This window comes from Canis lupus, chromosome 5, assembly GCF_048164855.1.
Source record: "Canis lupus baileyi chromosome 5, mCanLup2.hap1, whole genome shotgun sequence".
NCBI classification, from domain to species: domain Eukaryota; kingdom Metazoa; phylum Chordata; class Mammalia; order Carnivora; family Canidae; genus Canis; species Canis lupus.
The window spans coordinates 10758791-10777702 of record NC_132842.1 but is presented as its reverse complement, the minus strand read 5'-3'; the positions used below and the strand labels follow the sequence as shown (position 1 = coordinate 10777702).

The 18912-nt window shown below is 39.0% G+C and overlaps 1 long non-coding RNA gene across 1 annotated transcript in view; it reads right to left on the bottom strand.

Annotated features, from left to right (window-relative positions):
* The window catches only part of LOC140632872 (uncharacterized), a 57774-nt gene that overhangs the window by 9647 nt on the left and 29215 nt on the right, over positions 1–18912 (bottom strand). Inside the window, exon 2 of the long non-coding RNA XR_012030529.1 lies at positions 12819–12934. This is a non-coding gene — a long non-coding RNA (uncharacterized lncRNA). The remainder of the gene's footprint in view (positions 1–12818; positions 12935–18912) is intronic.

Here is an 18912-nt window from a genome sequence, read left to right as displayed (position 1 = left end):
AGGAAGAACAAATAGGAAAAGTTTTATGTGGCCTGATTTAACCATGAGCTAACTATGAGCCAGCACTATAGTTACTGAAAAAAGGAAGTCAAAATTTTACTAAGATGCAAATTATAGTACATAATCATGTAGTGTTTTGCCTTAAGATGGACACTTAGGAAGTCTTAGCATTTTTTCAATTAAAAATTAATTGTCGGCATTGACCACCTTCAGTGAATGCAACACTTGGGAAACATCTTTAATTAGTAATTCTAATATTGTGTCCAGATTAAGCAATGACTCCTCAAGAGAAACCAAGGTCCTAGGGACATCTGGTCTTACCAAGAAAAATGATAGGAGAAAATAAAGGGACTTAGGTTAGTTTTGAAAAGAGAAGGCTAAGGCATAAATAATAACTGACTTCAAAATATAAAAGATCTCGAACGGAAAGGCAATAAAAGATTTTTGATTACTACTGTCAGGTGTAAATCACACAACTGACCCAAAGACAGATATTTCTGATGACACAAAGGAAGATCTTTTGGAGAGGTGCTAAAGCACAAGGAGTTCCCAGGAAGGTTCCATATCTTCTGTCCAGGAGGTCTCTAAGGAGAAAACCATCAATCACTGTCAGAGAGACTTTTTCAGCATTGATCCACATTGAAAATACGTGACATATAATTATAAGGTTTAAAGAAAGCTTCAAAGAATCTTCTTATATTATCCCTCCCAGACACAGATTGCTGAAAATAGCTCTTCACTCTTTACTTTGAAATCTTCCGAGAGATAGTTTACTCCCTGTCCGCTGATAATAAATCATACGTCTATCTTTCTTTGAGTGCTTCTTGATGTATACCCTAAATTACTAGCCAGAAGAATACAACTGATCTAAACAGTCCTGGGTACCCACCTATTAAGGAATGCCTGAAGTTTTAAAAACCAAATTGGAGATCCTTTCTTCATGTCCAGATGAGTCCAGTGATTTCTCATTCCCAGAACACCAATGGTAAGGAACATTTATGCCAGAAAAATATATCCCTTCCTTCAATTAATTAGAGTAACTTCTAATTTCTTTTATTGGAAAGAGACTTGTCTAATTAAAGGTTATACAGATTCTCATGTGTGAGAGGCATAGGCTGGGAGAGATGAATGGGCTGTAATTAAAAGTTAGGAGAGTCCGCTGGTGAGTTACAGTTACAGCTGGAGCTTCATCTATAGCTCCAACAATCACGTAATTCATTATTCAAACTGGAACACATTTGAGAGTGAATGGTTGAGGAGCTATTCATTATTTTAGCAGGACAATAGGCATAAACTGGAACTGTCCCAGAGAAGTGTAGATGTACGGTCACCCTACCAATAACCAACTTTACACACAATAAAAATGATAGTAGGGCCTCTTTAAATTACACTAACAAAATGAACTTCTCTGCTTCATGATTTATACACACTTTGTATACCTACTTTGAAAATTTATTGCTGTAAACTCAGGAATAATACCAATGGCCAAGGGATATATTTATTTTTAGACCTATTACCAGAGAAAATGCTCATTGACCAGAACACTTCTCTTAAATTTTTCTTTATGCTCAAAGAAGTAGCATTTAAAAAAGAAACATGGTAATTGCATTGCCAAGGTCTGTGAATTATAGCTCTGTGAACTCATCTCCCATCAGAAGATTGTGATTCTTAGCCTAACACAAACAGCAAACATTGCATTCCTCTGTGTACATCACGATGTTTTGCACCAAAGAACTCTGAATCAGTAAATTAGCCCTCATCGAGTCAGATGATACATTTCCAGTGCTTGTTCACATAGAAAATTTTTCGGGACACTCTGGCACAGGATCCTCAAGACAGTTCTTCTAGATCTGCATAGCTTTACTTCCAATATATATTCAATGTGGTGGACAAGATGCAGCCAGTCAGCAGTGAGCAGTTCCACTGGGATGATGGACAAGTGGGCATCAAGTGCCTGTGTGCACTGACAGAGGGTGACACCGTGGGGAGGGGGGGGAGGAGGCCACAAATAGGGAGGAGTCCACACCTTCCTGCAGGCTTTTTCTCCATGAACCTCAACAGGTGCTCACAGAAAAGATTGGGAAAGATCTAGGAAAGTCTGTAGAGTGGATGTAAGGGGGTCATGGGATCTAAGAAGTAGAGAACACCATGTGAACAAAGAGAAGAAATAGATTGCAGAGGACCAGAGACATTCGGAGAGATCTTCCCATTCCAGATGTAGAAGGCCCACTGTGCCTTGGAGACCATGAGACAGCACAGTGCTCCTTATTGCTCAAGTTACTGTGGGATGGATCTCTTAAAATGAAGCCAAACTATCCCAACTCAAATTGCTCCTCTAGTGATTTTGATACAGAATTTGAAACCATCCTCATTATTTCTTGACCACATAGTGATATACACAACCACCTACATTTGTTTCTAGCCTGTAATTTTGCAAAGTGGATGGTAAAGTCTTTCCCTTAGCTAAACTATGAGAACTAAAGTAAGTCCAGACCCTACTGTTGTCATCAACACCGTTACAGAATCTGGTAACTTTCCTTTCTTCTCTTTATTTTCTATTTTCCATTAAAATACGAAAGTGACATGTCAGAAAGAGAAGAGGAAGCTGCCAGTGGTGAGCAGAGTTCCAGAAAGAGTAATTTCCTGTGGTATCTTTTCTTACACTAACCTTGGCCCAGATAATGACTGAAATGTTCATTCATCAAAACGAAATTATACTATCAAAGAAAAATACAATTATTTTGCCTTTTAACAAGAAGGACTTGCATTTTCTAACCAGGCAAACAGCTTCGGGAGTTAAATATCTCCCAAGATAATAAAGAGCTAAGATTACGGCAGTTTTAAGTAATCATGTATATGATAAAATAGATGAAAATGTTCAGAGACTTGCATAATTTTCTACGACTTGCAGGCTGGAGTAAATTTTTACTAATTAATCTGGTGAGCCATTATTCAAAGAGACAAAACTTGATTATAAGAATTATTATTCATTTATTATGCAAAAGTCTTCAAATTGCCTAAGTGAAGAACCTTATTCACGTGGTTAATAGTCACTCACTTCATAACGTTGGGGCATGTTTCCCACTAGAGATGTATATGTGCTTCTTGGTAGATGTTGCAAGATGATAATGACCAAATGGGTTCATTTGGGTCCTTTTGGAATTTACATGGATATAATTTATCATCTAAATTGACAGAACTTGGGATAGAATTATGATGAACCTAAACAGGAAAAAATGGAGAATATTTTGCTTATAGGTCCCTCAACAGTTATTAAATTAAAGATGCATTGCACTTAGTGTTTAGTAGATTAACTGTCAGTTGTAAGAAATCGCTTATATAATATTTCAGAAGGTGATTGATATTTACAAACAGATCCTAAAAGACATAGAGCAGAGAAAAAAGAGAACATTTCAACATACTGTTTTCCAATTATTTCTTTTCTTCTTCCTTGAAACACAGGCCCAAGGGAACTAGCCTCTCCTTTATCCTGACTAGTTCTACAGCTAAACAGACATCCTAATGAAAGGAAGCTGTCATCCCCAATACAGTTTCCAGAACGAACAATGTACTTCCTTGTGACCACATTATGCACTGCCATAATCTCCTCCAATTTGGTGCATTTGAGCCCGTAAGCCACAGGAATCGGTTTCACAGAGCAGTGGGGGGTAAATGAAATAATTGTCCACCAGTTGTTTTATTAAAGATTGGGCAGCTGGAAGGGTCTCTAGCAAATGTATGTACAGCCCCTGGGGACTGCTGAAGAGAGAAGTTACGAACTTGAACTTAAAGAAACACTCTTAGAGGAATATGTTTCTTTCTTGACCAAAGCATCAATAATATATTTTGCTTCCCTGTAACGAATGTGCAGGCGCCTGGGGAAAGCAAAAGCAAATAAAAATTCTCTGCAAATAATAAAATCCAAAGTGAGGTCAATACTTCCATCCTCAGCAGGTTATTCCAGTTTGAACTCTCTTCTTTTTAATCAGGGATAATTTTACCAAACACCCAGCAGCTGCTAGTTCATGGAAGATGAATTCTCTCTTTCGTTGTTCAGTGATTGCCTACTCTGGTGCTGGAGTGATTTGGATGCCAATGTCACTTTTCTGTTATTTATTAATGAAGGAAGGAAAATATTGCTGTGTGTTCTTCATAATTTGTAATTTTGAAAAAGAAAAATGATGAATCAACACTTTAAAACTGTTTCCCAGGAATAGTGATTGACAAGCAAGAATTAAGATGAATGAATAGTAATTATACCTTGCAGTGCAGGTCAGGGTGGGGGATTGGCATTCCTTATCCATGGTTAATGTATGTGCAATTCCCTAAACTCATCATAATCCCTTAAAATAATGAAATAACACAGAAATCAATTCTGTACCATACTGATGTGTTTATATGCCTTCAGTGGTTTCAGATCCTTGGAGAGGATCCTAGAATTGGTAACATTTTCATTGCTTGGCCCCAAGCAATAAGTAGCAGGAAGTACAAGTACAGTTGCTCAGGCTGTCACCTTTGTCATCCCCAAGGCCTGAACTCAAAGATGAAGCCTATTCTGGGATCTCCCTTTATCCCCCTAGCTCCCTTAACCACAGAGTAGTTAGTCTGTAAGAAGCTGCCACGGTGTTATACTGGTAAAGAGTATGAACTCTGGCCCGACTACCTGGATTGATTACTAATGCTGCTACGAGGTAGTTGGGTGATTTCCTGCAATGTTATTAACTACTCTCAGACTCAGTTTCCCCATCTGAAAGTAGAAATAATAACCATACTTGCCTCATGAGGTTGGTGAAAGGCTTAAATGAATGAGTATGTCAGGATGGTAACAAATGCTTTTATAAGTATTTATTAAGACAAATGGATAGAAGCTCAATGTAAAGGCCCTCTAGATCCTATGATATCCCATTTCAGAATACTGTATTGTATGGAACTGAGTCAGATTCAGAAAATGTTCAAATCAGTCGAAGTTACAGAGTTAGACTTAGTTTTGGTTTGTTTGTTTTTTAAAGATTTTATCTATTTATTCATGAGAAACACAGAGAGAGAGAGGCAGAGACACAGGCAGAGGGAGAAGCAGGCTTCCTGCAGGGAGCCTGATGCAGAGCTCGATTCCAGGACCCCGGGATCACAACCTGAGCCAAAGGTAGATGCTCAATCACTGAGCCACCCAGGCATCTCTTATAGACAGCTTTTAAGGATATTTCTAGAGAGTCTAAAAGTCATCTGGTGCTTTGAGATTGCCTAACCAAGAATTCTGTGTTTTGACTTGGTACCCTCTTAACCCACAGCTTCTCTGACATCTGGTATCATGGGCTTTGCAGAATTTCCATACATCAAATATTGACCTTCAGGAATCTAGTGGCAGGCATATGAATATAGTAGCTCTTTATCCAATACTTCCTTGAAGATAGAAAGCGTCCAATAATGGAAATAACATGAATTTAGAATCAAAATAAGACTGGGATATGGCCCATCCCTTACTGGAAGTCTGATTTTTGTCTCAGTTTGCTTACTTGCAAAACAAAAGAATTGGATTAAGCCTGTAAATCACAGCCTCAAGTTTCCTGATTTTGAAGGGTTATCTAAAGAAGTATTCTGTGAGCTATTTTCAACATTTCAAATAGCCTAATGGAAAACCTGCAGTCACTCAAGATAACACTGTGGGGGCTTATGGAAACATTAAGTTTTATTGTTTGGTTGGTTTCCTCTTTTTTTCCCTATTGGCAACAATTTTATCACCTTGGTGCAGTGACACTGGTTGCCTTGCGCTGAGGAGAAGTTCTGAGTGGCAATATATATGTCATTGGTAGCAAAAGATGGAAAAACAATTTAAAGATTACTAAAACAAATGGATTGTTTTTAGACAAAAACCTTTCAAAATATGGAACCCAAAGGAGAAAGGAAAATAATAAAAAGAATCCTTGATAGTAGAGAGGTTAATACTCTGAACTCTGTAAGGCTCCTCGTAGCTTCAGAATTACATGATTATATGACTCTAATGATCTAGAACGTAGAGAATAAAAGAAAATAAATTTAATTTAGATGAGAGAGAACAATACAAACTCTAATAAAGAAAGACAATATGAAGTAAGGGCTAGTTAGAAACCCACAAGAAATTGCAAAACATAAAGAAGATTCATTTTCTTCCAGAGGGAGAAACTTAGCAAGTCATAATAATAAATTAGGATAATGCATTTCAAGCAATAACATATAAAAATTATCATCAAGTATTATCATGACAAAAACTACTGATATAAACTAGGAGCTATATACCAAGAAGAATCCATCCACCAGAAAAATAATCAAGAACTCATTTCTCAAGGCAGGTTCTCATAGTGCATGGGGCCTGACTTTTCTGTTCTGAGTTTATATCATCCATGGTGGGTAGCGTAAATGAAAACGTTGACAAGGATGAAAGAATGGGGTGAAATATGCGACACTTGATTAAGAGGGTAATAAATTCAATTCTGAATTTACATTATGAAGCTGCACTAATATTTGTCACCAAACACAACGAAACAGACAAGACTCCAGTGAAAAGATAATACTCAAAATTGCAATTTATGTTCTAGGGGCCAGAGAAATCTGTGAGAGGGATTATTCAGAGTGAGAAATAGCCAGCAGCAGTAACAGACTGACTTTTCCAAGTAAAAATATGATTAATATAATTGTTATAGTTAATGGGTCAAATACATCAAATCGATGGTCTTGATATAGGGAAAAGAGTGTCAGTGTAGGAGCCAGATTCCTGCCACATTTTCATCAACAGGTTAGATGATGTGAAGTGAAAAGCAGCTTTATTCATACTTTTCAGCAAACACTTATTGATCCCTGGCAATGTATGTAGCAGGCTGCATTGGCGACTGTCCAGTCCCTTTATCTGTAAAGTGAGTGAGATGATGGACTACATGACTCCTAACTGACTTCCAACTCTAAGAATCTTTGTCTAAAATGTCAATTGATATAGTAATCTCTTATCTTCTGTATCTCACAACAGAATAGCAGTAGAGTCCGATGAATTTACCAGCAGTATCTCCAATTGAAGATCCTAACTGTGTACAAAGAAAGTTGTCAGAGAAGAGAAAAAATATAGAACACAAATATTAAGATGATTTAGTTACACAATAGCAAGTATTTCTTGGAAGAGGACCATCTGAAGAATTTATCGTGAGGGCATAGCATGCAGATATCAAAAAATTCCTTAAATCACTTCTATGTGGCTTTAGAATGATCCATGATTGGAATTTGTAGTGATATTAAATATTCTACATATGCTTAAAATATCAAATTGCAATTGATTTATCTTAATGTGAAAATATTTCATTATTTTATTTTATTTGGGAAGGTAGGAGTAGAGGGAGAAGAAAAGAGAATCTTAAACTAGGCTCTATGTCCCTGCACAGAGCCCAGTGTAGGGCTCCATCTCATGACCCTGTGATCATGACCTGAGCCAAAATCAAGAATCAGACGCTCAACCAACTGACCCACCCAGGCATCCAGAAATATTTTATTTTAAATGAATGCTTTTAGAAAATATGACATTATTTTGTTCATTACTTTCCTTAATGCCAACACCATACATATATATTGGACTTTTTTGTTGGTAGGGTTAGAACAAGTCAACACACAGAACTGAAGAAAGAGTACCAGATTCTACATCCAAGAACCTGGGCTCTATTTTGGAATCTAGTGTGTGATCTTAAACCCACCCTCCAAGTGCTGTGTTTTCCCCCACTGATAAAAATGAGGACATTGGACTAAATGGAGCCAGAATTTTAAAGGGAGACTTCAAATCCTAGCTGATTTGTCAGTCCAGCTTAAAGTCCAGGATTTCCAGATAATGCTTGGTCCTTTCAATCAGCTCTGGAAGTGACTCTGTTATCTGGTGGCCTATGACCTAAGTGGCAAGCTATCTGCCTCCATTTCCCTCCCACCCTGTTCCCCAACACAAATTCAACATTCCATAGTGCCTTTGGGCCAGGAGAACGGTGACAAACACTCCCATTTGTAAAAGGAAAAAATGAGAGCAATCACTGACATATAGCAAAGAAGGAATCCTAGAGTGTGAGTTGACCCTGTGGGAACAGTGGAGGAAGTTTCTTGATTAGACTCCCATTCCTAGTTTCTCAAAGAAATTTATTCATCCGATGCTTTCTGTGGCTCTAGCCTGCCCTCTGGGAGGATCCCCCAGTCCTTTACCCACCAGTGCACAGCTGAAATTGGGATTTGGGAGAGCACGCCTCAACAGAGAACATGTAACTTTCTGTGGGTACAAGTTTCAGATTTCAGGGGTGTTCCAAACTCAATTTCTAGCCCAGACTTCTCATGTCTTGGCAATACCGCTTTCTAAAAATTTACTAGATTTTTTTTTCATCTACTTTTGAATAGAAGCATTCCCAAATTTCTTCCTATAGGTAATATTCCTGATGTTTTTTTCATTGTACCTCCAACTCCATGCTCCTGTCAACTTGATGACACCTACTTAGAGCTCATCTGAAATAAGAGGTGGAAAGGCATCTGATGTTTGTCGAACACTGAGTCAAGTTCACCTGTGATGTCTTATTGGCCTTTGTCACTCACTAAGGCTCTTACTAATTATGACCCTTTACTAATTGTGTAACACATGTCTCCAAATTTGCCATGGAAGGGGAAAAGAGTAAATTAATTGAACGGGAGTTTTGAAGGCCAGGTACACATCAATGCTCACATTTCATTGACTAGAGCTCAGTAACAAGAAGGGAGACAGAAGTGTAGTCTAGCTCTGGATTTTCCAGTAGTTCCTGTAATGATACAAATACTCTGTTTCTGCGTTGTGCAGAATGATAGACATCTGCCTCGCATGGCCAAGGAGCACTTGAAATCTGGCAAGTACAACTAAGGAATTGATTTGTAAATTTTATTTAATTGCAAGTAATTTAAATTTAAATAGCCACATGTGGGTCACAACCAACCTGATGGCTTGTGTGGGTTCTTATTTTCCCACGGAGAAGAAATGAGTTTGGTGAGCAGTGAGCCAGGCTCTGCCCCAGGTGTGGGCACTCGCATCCGTGCTAGCAAATCAGGCTAACACATTTCTGGATGCACTTCAAGTATATATTCCCTATATTGTCTTGAAAATTCTCTTCATGCACAAAAACTAGAAGTCATCTTCACCCTCCTTATCCAAGCTTACCAGTACAAACAGAAAAATATACTATTTATATTTAAGGTAGATTCTCAAAAAAACCATAGGTGAGTAAATTATTCACATTCTATGTATAGAAATGGAATTACAAATAAGGAAAGGGACCTTATGTAATCACACAAATTTCTGGTTTTGCCTTTTCCCGTTTCATGAATAAGGAACATGTTAATCTTCCCATTTTCAATTCTGAATGAGCTACAGATAGGCTTCAGTCAGTTGAAGCTTTTTTTTTTATCTACAATTTTGTGTGGGAGAATGTCATGGGAAGGTTTTAGGGGCAGTGAAGTGTGTTAGCTATTCTCTAAAGAAAAGTAAATCCCCGTTGATCGAAATGCAAAGCCTCGATAGCCAAGTGTGTAACAATAATTTGGGATAAGGAATTAACTGTAGAAATAAATTTTCAGAATTTTCAACTGCTTCCCTGGAGAAAAATCCATTTGTATTTTAGTCATTATATTTTTTTCTAAAAAATGAAATACACATCTTAATAAAGCGAGACATCTTTTCAAAAAAATTTTGATTTTAATTTTTTTAATTTGCTATTTTTCCCTAAATCTGTGCTGCTCTTTCATACAGAATTCAGAACCATATATTTCTGTCAAAAAAAGTTATGCACTTGAAAGAAACAGAAAATAAGTATCTTTCTTGTGAACTGATAGTAGCATAAGATGAGTGCCATTGAAGCCCCAGAGCAAATAAAGAAACATCGTATACAGCAGTTCATGCAAGGCACACATACCCCGCTCCCCCCTTTAAAATTTAAGATGCAATGCTTGAGTATCCCATTAATACTTTAGTTAGAAATATTTTTGCTAGATATGACATAATGATATGAAGGATTGTCTTCATCTGCCATATTACCTTTTCCAGAATAGTTGGAGGCAATACTTGGGGAAAAAAACAACCACCAGGGGATCCCCGGATGGCTCAGCAGTTTAGCGCCGCCTTTGACCCAGGGCCTGATCCTAGAGTCACAGTATTGAGTGCTAAGGCAGGCACACTCCCTGCGTGGAGCCTGCTTCTCCCTCTGCCTGGTCTCTGCCTCTCTCTCTCTCTCTCTCTCTGTCTCTCTCTGTCTCTCATGAATAAATAAATAAAATCTAAAAAAAAAAAAAAAAAAAAAAAAACAATCACCAGAGCTTGTTCTAAGCCAAATTGTTCTAAGCCAACACCCCCTTTCTTAGATTTTTCAGTACCTTTGCATTCTCCTGCTTTAAACCAATTAAAACCTAGGCACTTTAAAGTGGAGTGTGCCTATTTTATAATCATTTGAGAGCACTGGAATTAGAATGCTAGCCCTTGTACTAGCTATTTGTATTTTAGGTTGATCACCTGTCCCTATAGAGAGTGAAATTCTTCTCTGAAGGAGGAATTCCTTGAAAGACTTTTAACGGTGGCATTCAGGGCTGCTAAAACCACCCAAAATAGACAGTCCATCTGCATACGTGGGCTGACACCCCATCCTGTGCAAGGTTAAAGCATCTTCGCTGAAGCTTCAGGGTTCAGGTCAGTAATCATGTTACCAATCTCTTTCAGTGAAGAGTCCCTGAAGGCTCAGAGAGAAAAAAGCCTGAAGCAATTAATTGTGGTTATTACCAACTTAAAACTAAAGTGTGTGGATTTTTTTTTTCAACCAGCTCACAGAAAGCTACAAACATGACTGCTTCTTTTCCTCCTAAATCTCATCTCCTCATCCACCTATGATTTCCAAATACATCTTGTACTTTCTTCCTCAGGTTCTCTCCATCTTAAGGTCAGAAGGCCAAGTTCTGCACTAAAACACATCTTTTTTCCAAAAGCTTCTTGAAGGTTTTCATCAGATGAATCCACGTCATTATCCTGTGGTGAATGAGGACAGTGAGGACCTGAGGGCTTGTTTTAAAGACCAATTGTCTTTGAAGGTTATTTGCAAAATCACTTTTTCCCCCCTCTTAGTTTAAAGAATGGTTTTTAAAATTATTTTCATTAAATTTAACAATTTTAGTTTTGTAATTTAGTTAGTTTGAATGGCACTCATTCATTCAATTTGCCTATTCATTCAATTTCCATGTTCTCTCTCCATCCCTTGCGTGCATAAACACACACACACACACACACACACACACACACACACACACACATCAAAGCCTGGCCCCAGAGGGTAGTCACAGGTGCAGACTGCAAGTAAACCCACAAATAGTTACTCTTACCCTAAGCTTCACCTCTAAGATGCTACTGGTGGGGTATTTTTCCAAGTTTCAGGAAGAATAGATCACTCTTTCTTAGACCAGGTTTGCCGTACAATTTATCATCCAACTACATGACAGTTTTGAATGTGAACAGGAGTACCATTATAAGTTATGCCTGGACCACAGACTCTCTCTTTTCTAAGACACATCTTTACCCCACCCAACCTGCGTTCCCCTACACACCTACAACACTTCACTGGATATGCTGCTTTATGCTCATCTCCCTCCTCCTGATTGTAAGCCTCTTGGATATTAACTTATAACCCTCCTCCCTCCTGATGGTGGTGCATGATGGCAGGTATGATGGCACCTGTGTTGGTGGAGACGATGGCACTCATGCTTGTGTTAGCTGGGAAGCCAGGCTTCCTGTACAAAAAGCATGGTGGCCTAAGCCTCAGGAATTGGGTAAGAACCATTCTCAAGGCCCAGAATCCAAGTTTCTTCTATAAGACTTGACAGCAGGCCAGAGGCATGATCTCTGATGCTCTTCTGCTATGATTTAAGGTAAACTATAGTAATAGGAAGAAAAGCAAAGTTATGTTCGAATCTAAGCACAAAAACTCATAATAATGTTACCAAAGTGAATTCATATACAGAATTATGACACCAAAACCTTGGCATGACAATTCTTACTAAAATCCATGTTTCCTCCATCCTTACTACCCTATGAATCAAATTAGGGTCACATTGACCGTAATCTAACTTGTGTGGATTCAGGCTCTTAAACTGTATAACACAAAAACTCACTTCCTGAAATTTCTCCACCTAGTATTTCTGGATGGGACGGCAGTGTTTCATATGTATTTGTCAACAGTCCTTTTTATATTTCCCCCCTCTTTTTGCCTGCTTGTTAATGTCCCTGTTGTTACAGTTACTGAGGTCAGTGCTCTGACGTTGCCACTCATGGCAAGCTCCACACAACAACCCTTATGCCTGTGCAGCTTTAGGAAAACTAGCAGAACCAGCTGGACCCGGTACAGTGATGACTTTGGAGAAGTCAAGCTGGCTTTGACTTGTCATTCCATTTCAGTCATGAGAGGCTCCCTACGGGGTAGGCATTTGGAGAGGTTGCCTTAAACGGTGGCCATTGTGGTTTTCCGAGCCTGCCCAATGAACAGAAAAGCAAGACATCTAGGAGTCAATGTGTATGAGAATTTCTGGCTGAAGGAGACTGAAAACAAGGGATTCTGTACATGGAGAAGATTTATGTCCCTCCCTCCACCATCTTGGGCAGTGTACAACAAAGCAGCATGGCCAAACGGTGTCTCACAGAGCCTCCAGTAGAGCAGCTCCCAGCTTCTAGGAGTTCAGAGCCTCTTTCGAGAGTCACCCAGGAGTCAGATATGTGGAGATTAAGATGTTGGCATGACTGCTAATAGAAGCAAGTTTGAATTGTATAGACTTACCCACTTTGACAGGCCCCATTAAACTTGGGAGGCAGATCACCAAACAAAATGAGAGTGGAAGGGCCTGAGTCAACCGTGGTCTAATCCATTTCCCAAGGTCAGGTAAAATCATTCACCTAGAGAGATATAGGGTGTGAGGCAAGGAACTTTTCACTAACAGGTTTTTCCACATAGAAACTCAAGGCAAAGGAAAGGAAGCCCCAGCCACACATCTTCCTAAAGACTCTGACATGGACCCTTGGAATCAGCCTGAGAACATGTATTCCTATTTTGGTTTCCCTCCCAAGAAAATGCCCAAATACCTTTCAAGGCCACAATCTACATCTGCTTGAGAGCAAAGCCCTTAATTTTATTCATTATGTTATACTGTGTTCCTGGAATCGCTTGTATGTTACAAGATTTCAGTAAATATTTACTAAAATCAAAATCACTATTCTCATTGCCGTTATTCTTACAGTCATAAATAAGTCTGGATTACTAAATACAATTTCCCAAACTCAATCTTAAATCTGTGCAAATCAGGATAACCCAAGAAAGTCCCCATATTCTTCCTGGAACATATTTCAAAATGAAAGTTGATGTGGAAATGTCTTCAACTCATTTTCTGCATAAAGCAAGAATGCTAGGAAATCCTCTTTCATCAATCATGGTAGTAGGTAGAGTCTGGAATCTGAACACTATAAAAGCTGGTGGGTATTTTGGAGAGGCAATATTAACCGAGTCAAATATTCAAGTGAACTTATTTTTTTAAATAAACCTATATTGTATAAAGAAGTTTGCACTTGATATGCTTGCTTATTTGGACATTTTCATTTTAAAAAATTGGTAGCAGATTTACAACATGTTTTAAGAGTGGTCTGAAAAAAAAAAGAGTGGTCTGAGAAGTCACAATAAAGTATGAAGTTAAAATAACCTGTAATGTTAGAAAAGCTGGTCCTTAAATTTGGTGATCAGTTGCTGAATCTCTCAAAATACGCTCAGCTGAAGGTTGTTGAGGATAAAATTCAATTGGTTTACATAATGATAGAAACTTCATTTGTTGTTTCATATAAAAAAAAAGAAGTAAAAGAGAAAAGAAATCTAGAAGTAGGGAGCTTGTAGGGTTGGTTAATTCAGCGGCTCAACAGCACCACCAGAGATCTGGATCTTTCTACCTTTCTCTTGCCATCCTCACTGTATTCACTTTTCACCTCAGGCTTGTCACCTGCTGGTCACAATAGGGCTACAGCACCTCCAGGCATCACATCGTGATACATGTCCACAGAATATAAGAAAAGAAGACCCTTTCTTGGATCCCTGCTGAGAATGAGAAAAGCTAGTGTTTGCTTCAACAGCACACATACTACAATTGGAAGGAAACAGAGAAGCATGGACCCCGTGCAAGGATGATGGTTTGACTTGTAAAAAAATGTGGATCAGATTAGATCATAAAAATCATCTAATGTTTAGTTAAAACGACAGAGGAGGTCATGTTACAATTCTTTGAATTTAATAATATATTTCACAATCTATACTCAAGATATTGGACTTGAAAGGGTTCCCACAGGGTTTCTCAATTTTTACAACTCATTAAAATCACCTGAGGGCTTTGCTAAAAGAGATTCCTGAGTCCCATCCCTGAGACTTTAATCCTTGGAGTCTGATGTGGAGTGTGAGAAAATTTGCATTTCTGAGGAGTTTCTAGTGATGCTCATCCATGGACTCTGCTTTGAGTATCACTGCCCCCAAAGACAACGGCTTTGACTTGGCATGTCTTATCCAGCCGATGACTTGCTCTGAGGGTGCTGCTTGCCAAGATTTAAGTCTTGGTTGAGAAAAACATTAAAGTGTAGTGGCTTCAGTATAAATCCCAGTGGAACCCCTGCCTGGATTTTCAACCTCACTGTCTTATTAATTGTGTGACACTGGGAAGTTAACTTCTCCTCTGTTCACTTTCCTTAAGGGTAAGACAAAGATGACCATAACCCATGTTCCCTGGGATTGTTAGGAGGATTGAGTTACATCATGTAAAGCACTCTGTTCAGTAGTGGCACATTGTAAGCTCTGAAAAGATGCTGTTTTTTTGTTAGTAGTAGTAGTTTGGGTGGAGAAGAATGGGAAGAAACTAAGCCAACAGATATGCTGCTTCTGGCTTTAGAGTCTACAACTTCTATTACTCTCTACTGCTAGCCCTCAAGACTTCCCCCTTGTTTTCTGGTGATTTGGCACCTGACTCATTGCCACTCTCTCCATCATAAGAATATCTTCATTTTTGGAAATTCTGATATGTTCTCAAATATCATCCTTCTAACACCAGACTTTCCAGTTCCAGAAGTTTCTCCCTGCCAGTGAGCTGGTCTTCCACCTTGCCTCAGTTCCTCATTCTCGTGGCCATACCCTAGAACTTCATCAGTAATCTGCATTCCTCCCTCGCTTCGATTTCACACCTCCCACCCTGGCCAACATTCACCCACTGTCTCCCCAGCTCACTCCTTCTGGTGACTTAACTCCACCAGTTCTGAAACTTCCCAAGGCTTTCCTGCCCCCTGATCCTGTTATCTTCCATTCCCCCTCATATTTCTGAGGCCACCTCTCCTCATCTCACTCAGGATAAGTTCCCCAATCATTGATCATAATCACTCCTTTCTATGTGTACTCTATCATTCCCCACCTGCTCCAGGCCACACCCATACAGCTGAACTTGATAGTGGCACAGCCCATAGCCTCATCCTCAGGCCTTACCTTCATGTCCGTGAGCCTCACTGGAGCCCTCAGGGCTGTCCAGTGGCCCTTCTAGACTGCCTTGTTCACCCACACCATACCATTCTCCCAGAATATGCTTCTACTTCTTGATGTAAGAGTCCCCACTGCAGCTGAGGTTGCTTTGTTGCCCTGTACATATCCCATAGGCCTGACCTTTTCCAGCACCTTCCAGCTGCTGGAATTTGCATTCTTTTGCCCAAGGACTTTCTCCAACTGAAAGGCTGCTCTACCCAGGTATGTGGCAAGCTGAAATGCTGAGGAAGGAGTAGGCTCTGAGCATACCTCCTCGCCAACCACCGTGACCCAAGCCACCTAGATTACTGCAGTGCTCCCAAGCTGACCTTGTTCCTCTACCATCTATTCTCAGCAGAGCAATGAGAGGAATGTTATGTAATAACTTAAGTCAGAATACCTCTTTTTCCTCTTCAATGTTCTGAAATAGCTCGCCATGCTATTCAAAGTTAAAATCTAAGTTGGGAGCACTCCTAACCACTTCTGGTTTGGTGCTGTCCAATGTGAATAGATCTTTGCTCAAAGAAACTCAAAATTAGAAAAAAAAAAAAAGTCAAAGTCATCACAACAACTGGCAGTATGACCTGAATTCTCATTGTGTCTCTCAGTTTTACTTCCCATACTTGACCTGTACCGTCACTCTGCTCCAGCCACACTGACCTTTGTGGTGTTCCTCCAATGTACCAAGCATATTCCTGCTTTAGAGCTTTTGCACCCGCCATTCCCTAAGCTGGAAGCCATCCTCAGAAATTAGTGAACTCCTTCACTTTTTTCAAGTTTTGCTCAAATGTCTCCTCAATTAGGCCTATGTTGTCTGTTTTATCAAAAAGTTTCAAGCTCCCAGGAGCCCTTTGACATTCTCTGTCACTGGCACCCAACTCAACCTATCTCTCTTATCACAGTATGCATTGCCTTCTACTACACTCCAAAAATGACTTCTTGGGGTGCCTGGGTGGTGCAATTGGTTAAGCATCCAAGTCTTGGTTTTGGTTCAGGTCATGATCTCAGGGTGGTGGGATCCAGCCCCAAATCAGGCCCTACCCTCTGCACTCATTGAGGCATCTGCTTGAGATTCTCTCTGCTTCTTAATTAATTAAAATTTAAAAAAATACTTCTCTGTTGAATGTCTCCACCCACCAAATGGCAAAATCTTTGTTTTGTCTACCAATAAATTCCTAAGGACCACATAGCACCTGGTATGTAGTAGATGCTTAATAAATATATTTAACAAGGATAAAATCCCAAGGTCAGGCTGTATAAAGAGTGTTATATGCCCTGCTACTACATAACTTGGATTTTACCCTTCAGACAGTTGGAAGATATCACAAGCTCTTGAGTGGGCAAATGATAAGTGAGCTACATATGATGCAATTCTGCTGAATTGTGGAGAATGATGGTAAGGGAAAAACTAAGATTGGTGAGTCCCTACTATGAGTCAGACATTCTAGTAAGTGCCCATTACATAATGATGAGCACAGCTGGCCCAGTTTTCATGAAACCCACATGGGGATATGTGACTGGGAAAGTGTGGGGACCACAGGATTCCACAAATATGCACAGGCATACCCTGGAAATATTATGGGGCAGTTCCAGACCACTGCAATAAGATGAATATCTCAATAAAAGGAGTCAAATGAATGTTTTGGTTTCCCAGGGCATATAAAAGTTATGTTTATGCTATAGTATGTTAAGTATATAATAGAATCATGTCTACAAAAACAAGGTATGTAGCTTACTTTAAAAACACTTTATTTATACCTAAAAACTGCTAACCATTACCTGACCTTTCAGTGAATTGCAATCACTGATCACAGATCAAGTAAAAAATAGTGAAAAAGTTTGAACTATTCAAACTTAACATAATCACAGACATAAGTGAACAAATGACGCTGATATACTCTACACAGAATTGTCGCAAACCTTTCATTTGTAAAATAACACCCTGTGAAGTCCAAACTAACTTGGAGGCTTCCAGCTCTGACCATACTTTCATCAGATCTGTTTCAAGTCCTAACCCAATTCTGGGCCCAAGCAGATGCTCCCAAATACATCAACTGAGGCAAAGAATGAAAAGACTTCTGGTTTTTTTTTTTTTTCATGTTAGTTTCCTGAGTTGATGTGATGATTGATCACATTCAATTGTGATGCTATGGGGGACAGATTTCCCAATTCTCTTTTTAGTTTATCTTTATCTCACAAGAAATTCCCAGGACATACAGATCACATTGGAGTTGCCAATAACAGCAGGTCACAGCTGCTTCCTCCAAAAAGTGCAGAAAGTGCACACTGACCCCATAGGCCTCCAGGCCAATGTTTTCTGTCATAGCCTCAACTGTACCAGAACTAGGAAGCCTTGAACCCTGGTCTCTAGCATTTTCCTCCCTGATATTCTCTGAGCATTCCTAATAGAGCTGAGAACCCAGAAGTTTCTCCGTATGTATTCAGCTAAGTCAGTAGCCCCAATAGAGAATTGCAAAAAGCCTCAAATGAATCTCTTGACACCAAAGCTTTGCTGAATTCTTTGGCAGAGTAACTTCCGTCACCACCTTACAGTTTGGTCAATGCACAGAGTATGTGTCTGCTTCCAATATAGAAATGAATTATCAAAATAGGACTTTGCACTGAGATGTTACCTTTTTTTTTCCTAGAGGAGTTTTAAACACACATATCTGAAAATGTGCCACCAGAATATTTGTTTTTGTTGCATAGTAGACCTTTTTTGTCATTCTAACCATTCTATCTTCTAAGGTGTTATTGATTGAAAGAAGCAAAGTTAGAGCAGAGTACAAAGTGTTTTTTTTCTAGGGAGGTGTCACATGCAAGATGGATTTTTCTAGGCACCAACAAAAGATAGGTGCAAAGTGTCATGGAGTCTAATGGATCTGGGTTTAATTTTACTTTGGAAATTGCTGGTTGATGAATTTTAGAGGAGTTACTTCAACATTGAGTCCCTTTATCTATAAAATCAGCTCATAAGCTTGGATTTGGTGGGTTGTAGTAAAGATAAAAGATAGACAGATGATGATGATGATGATAGATAGATAGATGATAGATAGATAGATAGATAGATAGATAGATAGATAGATTGATTGATGATAGATAGATAGAAAATATCTTCATGGTGATTCAATCAATATGACTTACACATAACTTTATCAATGTATTTTAAGCACAGTTGAACTGGCATTCTGTTGGGACCCACATTGCCATGGCACCCAATGCATACATTTTAATGTTTCCGAAATATGAAGCAAGTTTGATAAACTCTTAGTTTGCTTGATCATAGCCTCCATGATTTAAGTGTTTTGATTATTGTAATATTTATTTACATATTCATGTA